Raw genomic sequence first — 6000 nt, 5'->3', positions numbered from 1 at the left:
ATAATATTGTATTAGTTTGTTATTTCACAGATTATAACATAAGCTTTACAGACTTGATAACAACCAGAATACCAGATATAATATTACTGATAATAAATCATACCTAGGCATTAAGTGTATCACTGTGTGTGTGTTTTCATCCATTATTATTTGCCCGTTAAAATATGTAATAGGCCAGTATACATTTTTTTTTAAATTTATGACATCAACTGTAGGATTATTAGCCAGTTTTTTCTTTGGGGGAGGTGGGATACGATTGATTCAGAACACGTGTATGTATGGCTAGAATTTGTCACTAAGAACCCGTGTGGTCACCCATCCGGTAACCAGTGTCACCGGTAGGTGCTGGCACTCAGAACTCGTTTATGGCTGAAGCCAAACACCGCGTCACACCACTCCACGAGCATTAATTACTAAAGATCAGTACACTGAAATATAAATTTTTTTTTTTTTTTATTTATTAATTTTTTAACGGGCGAGCCCAATTACAATAGTATGTGGAACATAAAATGGTATGTACATAATGGTTATTGTGGAATATAAAATAGTATAAAATATATATATAATGATTGTTGTGGAGGTACAAAATATTTTAAGTGAATAAATTTCTAAGATATAAATTAAATGAACTCACAGAACAACAAATAAAAAGATCGACATTAAAATTATTGACATGTTGCATACATCTAATTAAGGGGGCGTTCTTACCATATAAAGTTCGTATGTCAAAGATATGTGTGTACTTTTACAGGTATATGAGCAGTATTCAATAAGAAAATTCAAAATCAAATAAAAAGTATTAAAATGAAATCCACCTGCAAAATATGTAGAAACCCGAAAACGTGTCAATTTTTTTTTTTTTTAAACAGTTATTATTTCTGGGACAGAAATGCGAGGGGTACCCAATAACTAAAATAATACAACTCCATCTACCCAGCACCCGAAAGTTAAATGTCGTACTTTTCTCTATAAAACTAGTAATCAATCTGTATAATAATTTGTAACATAAAATTCGTTATTTGTAATCCAAAATTAAGTTCATGAATATTAATTATTCAGCTTATGGGTTAGGTTAGGTAACAGAAAATTATGGTGAATATTATTGTACAACATTTTTTCCTACGCGAATCCGTTTTAACTTTTCGAAAAACTATAATTATAAAATGCAGGGCTTAATCATTAATAGTTGTATGTATATAACATATTTGTTCATGTATGAATATTTACATCTTCACACTTTTGCGCGATTTACTCAATAATAATTTTCATATTTTCAATTACTTAGACTTTTTATACCCCTTGAACAGTGTTCTGAGTTCTGACGATAGTATAACTATTTGTTTTTCAAGCGAGAACCAAAATATTGTTAGGCAGCTGATATTTTTGAAAACGCAGATGTATTTAAATTGAAATTTGAATGCGCGTTGTTTTAAACAAACGAGAGTTATTAAAATGTACATGTGTTCTAAGGTCTAAGGATAATAATTATAATTTTGCATAAACTGTATAATGTACATCATATTTGTAATGGTAGTTTTGTACTTAACAATTTTTACAAATTATAAAATGTTAATGAATTTCCTAGTTTATGGTTTTTGGTTTTTTGGAACCGACGAAACCATGGGAATTGCTTTGTATATCACGTCAGTGTCGCCGCCATATTATTGAAATATTACAATACATACATAATATAGGCATACATACATGGTCTCTCCTCGAGATACTGCTATAATAACACTGTCTGGTCATTCTACGTTTAAACGCCATTCGAGGCGAGATAGACTCACCCGTGCCGTTACGTTTCATTATTTCAAAACCACATGAAGTAGTTTATGACCTGATTTATTCATCTCCTATTCGTCATCGTCTTCACGAACCGGTATTTACACCCTCAGCCAGCGACTGTTGAATTGACATAATTTTCCCTTGGTCATCGTCCCTCCCTGATCAAAAATGCCCTAAGAACATCCATTTTAACCGCCATATAAATGCACTTGCAACGACTTTTAGCCAGACTAGAATCCTGTTAGCGACTCAGTGTATCATGCACCTTGCAGGTCCTGCCGTCCTGGAGTCTCGTTCTGCTGTAAACTGATTGTGTGTGAAGGGGGATGCTCAGTCAGCCAGAGCGGTTTTCTGTCGATTAACCCTTGCCTCCTCCTCCTCCTTAATAAATTACCTACCTAATGTTAATTAGGTACTATAATTTCGAATTTAATCATATCCTCCAAACTTATTATAACATAACCCGAGGTAACTTAGGATAACCCGTGTTATCCTTAGTGCAGAAAGCTGAATAACTCAAAAACTGTTCATTTGAATTTCGTAAAAACAGTTGGCTCTCGTCCGATCAAAATAAATTTGTATTACCACAGGGCTCTCTTGGTTATAGATAATATAGAAATCAAAATATTTGTAAATGTGGTTTTTATAAACTATATACTTTAAAATCCCAAAAATCTTAACATTTCAATAAAAACATTATTGAAAAGAATAATAGATGGAGCGAGAATGCTTGGTGAACTGCACTATATTTATATCAAAATCATATTGTATTAACGCATTAGCCACACGGACACACGAGTACGACTAAATAATTGACCATTGAACTACTATCATTATTCAAACATAATAATAATATGATGTGCGTTTTTAAATAAAAAATATGTCTAAGCAACATACCTAAATTGCCTGTACATTATAATGCCCATACGGCCATACAATACAATATTATTATGTAATAACTAATAATATAGATTTTTTAGATTATAAGTACATATCTAGTATATCAATTCGTTTCTTTTTTGCCGATCGTGTGAAACGAATAATAATAATATTTTTTGGCGTGTGCAATACCATTGAATTCAAGTGACAAGTTAAATAATTTTAATTATTCCTATTATTATAGATCACGGTTGTTGTTGAAATTGCGTGATTTTTTTTTTTGCCTCTCATTAATTATCATTATTGTTGAGTTAACTGTACCTGTAGACTGCAGTATTTTGATGCACTCATGCCTATAAATGACCTATATTATGCGTTGTGTAAGGTCACGAAGACGAGCTTGTGGGTAAATTTTAAGAAAAACAATCTCGCTACTGTATTACCTACTATTATGAATTCGACAAAATATGTGAAATGTTAATCCATATTTTTGTTCCGTTCTGATGATTACCTAGTCAATCGGTGCAAATTCGATAGTTGTTACGTGTCACGATAGGTATGAACTGTATATAAGCAATCGATTATATTCGGTCTGGTCGGTTTTGAACGCAATACCTAACCGCTGGTCTGAAATCTGAGCACGGTAAAACCGTAGTTTCTTATTTAACATAATATTTCTGTACCTACACTAAATCTAGTGTAAATTATTGTACATTTGTCATTTTATATGAGACGTACCTATTATAAGTGATGTCACATTTTCACATTGTCGTCCACTGCGGTGCATCCAAGGGTTGTTTCTGCACCCTCACTTCAGTGGCGCAACAAGAGCTCAAATCTTGGAGGTGTTACGATTTCCACAATAATTATTATGAATCGCTTACATATCCGTGGAGGGCTCTACCCTTCTCTACACCCCCAACATTACATATTTGAATTATATCATTAGTCATTAGTCATAAGAAAAACAATTTAACACGTTTTATTTTTTTACTATAGTATTTTATTACATTAAAATGTAGTTTCACACATAATTTTCTATCGATAGTAGCAAATGAGTTCAATATTTCGTTTGGAACAATGCCATTTGCTAAATCTGGCAATGGTCTCCAAATGGAAATTTATTCAAATATTTGGTTGAGTTCTCTTTTGTTCTGACACTTTTAAAAATGATATTTTCAAATTGTTTGCTTTAAATATCATAGTCGTAGTATGAATATGAACGTTGAAGCTAACTAACCTGGATGGGACACGTCCAATAATATGTCATTATTTCACAAAATCGTAAATTTTTAACCATAATTCTGAAAATCCTTCATCTATTCTCATATTTTGAAATGACTCAATGACTAGGCCTTATAAGCTTTTGAAAAATTAAAAAATTTTCTGTACTGATATATTTCAATAGCTATAAGAAATATTATATAGTGCATGGTTATACTAGGTTACTCTAGAGTCAGGTGCCCTTGAGAGAGCTCCCAACATTTGGAGCAAGGTTTTAAAGAAAATGTCGGCTTTCAATTTTTCCCTGTTGACAGATATTACTGTTATTAATTCTTAATTTTTAATTTTTATGTTATTACATTTTATAGTAGGTACGTGAATTATATAAAATGACCTATAATCAATATATAAGTTCATAAAGTCATAAATCAAGGAGATCACTTCTATTGATTTAGTTCACATTAAATTATTGTTTCAGTCAAGTACCTACAGTAAAAATTGATAATGCTAAGAGTTAGCTCATGAACATCACTCATCGTTAGACGCATTATTATACTGATATAAACATTATAAACCAATACTATTATACTTATTTTAGGGTCATCAAAATATAACCATTGACCCTAGTTCCTACAGATGATATTTAAGTAACTATATTAATATTATTAATGCTTACTAGAGAAGGTTAGGTCAATGTGAAAATGTGTACCACACGTGTCACAATGTGCTTACTGCTTGTACTGTCTTATAAATAGGGATATATTATTAGCATCTACTCGTCTATCTGTGTAGCACTCTTTTTTTTTTTTTTTTTTTTTGATCCTGAGCCCTGCAACTGTGGCCATTAGCTATTAGTAGGTACTGTAGGTTTTTGTATTGATGGTTTGTATGTTTTTTGGTACGGTAGGGGGGAACACGTGTGTGTTTGTTTTGGCAGAATTTCGAATGGGGCACCCGTAGGTTTCTGCCATGCCCCGGGGGTGGGGGATGGCAGCACTTGCTCTCCGGTCACCGCGACTTGTCCGGAGAAAAATGCCGCCCGGTGGCCGAGGATCGAACCGCGACCGGCTGAGTCGCAGTGGAAGAGTCAGACCACTCGGTCACCTCGTCCCCCGTGTAGCACTCTGTATACCTGCAGATGCGCTATAGTTACAACTCTAAAACATACGAATGATTTATAACTATAAATAAATTGATATTGTGTACATTTTAATATCAAAATATGCGGAAATTAATATTCTGGTATTGACATGTGGGTAGATAAATATAATTTAATATATAGGTACTACTTACTTAAATTATAATTTATCAATTTGTGAATTTTTATTCGTATGAGTATGTGTATGGTAATGGGCAAGGTACCTACATAATGTTATAATATAGGTACTCAGGTATTAGGTAGATACGACTTTTTGCAAACCATCTAGAATTTAGATACAACTAAACAGGAGCTAGTATATATTATTTATTTTAAAGGAAAAAGGTGTAGGTACCTATATTATTTAATAAGCTAATGACTTACATGGTTACATTTTTAAAACTAAAATAGGTATTTATACCTATAGGAATACATTTTGACATTTTGTAAAAAATACATTAATTGAACGTTGAACGGTTATAAAATCCCCATATAAAAATAAAAGTAAATAATAATAATAATTTTAAAAATAATTTTAAAAAAATATTGGACGATGCGTGAGTAAAATATTGTAAGCATAACTATGGGTAGGTAACAAAACAAAAATTACTACTTTTTCTTTTTAGGAAACGAAAGAGATTCCATCACGTCTCATTTCCTTGTGGACACTTGACATAAAAATATTTTTCATTCGTCGGGGCTAATTTAGGATAGGACAATTAAATTAAATCAAATTATACGACAATCGTTTTATAATATTTGGTAATAACTAAAAACAATTAAGAATAAAATTGATTTCAATAAGTAGGTAATAACAATCGAATAGCTGGTAATTATCAAAATTGACTATAACCCCTTTTATCCACACACCGTCCTATTATTTTAACAACTTCGGTACCTAATATCATTGATTAAACATACATGTATGTTTATTGTTTAATCAATGCTAATATATTCTATTATTATGGATACCT

This window comes from Myzus persicae, unplaced genomic scaffold (genome assembly GCF_001856785.1).
Source record: "Myzus persicae strain clone G006 unplaced genomic scaffold, MPER_G0061.0, whole genome shotgun sequence".
NCBI classification, from domain to species: domain Eukaryota; kingdom Metazoa; phylum Arthropoda; class Insecta; order Hemiptera; family Aphididae; genus Myzus; species Myzus persicae.
This window is presented reverse-complemented; position numbering follows the sequence as displayed.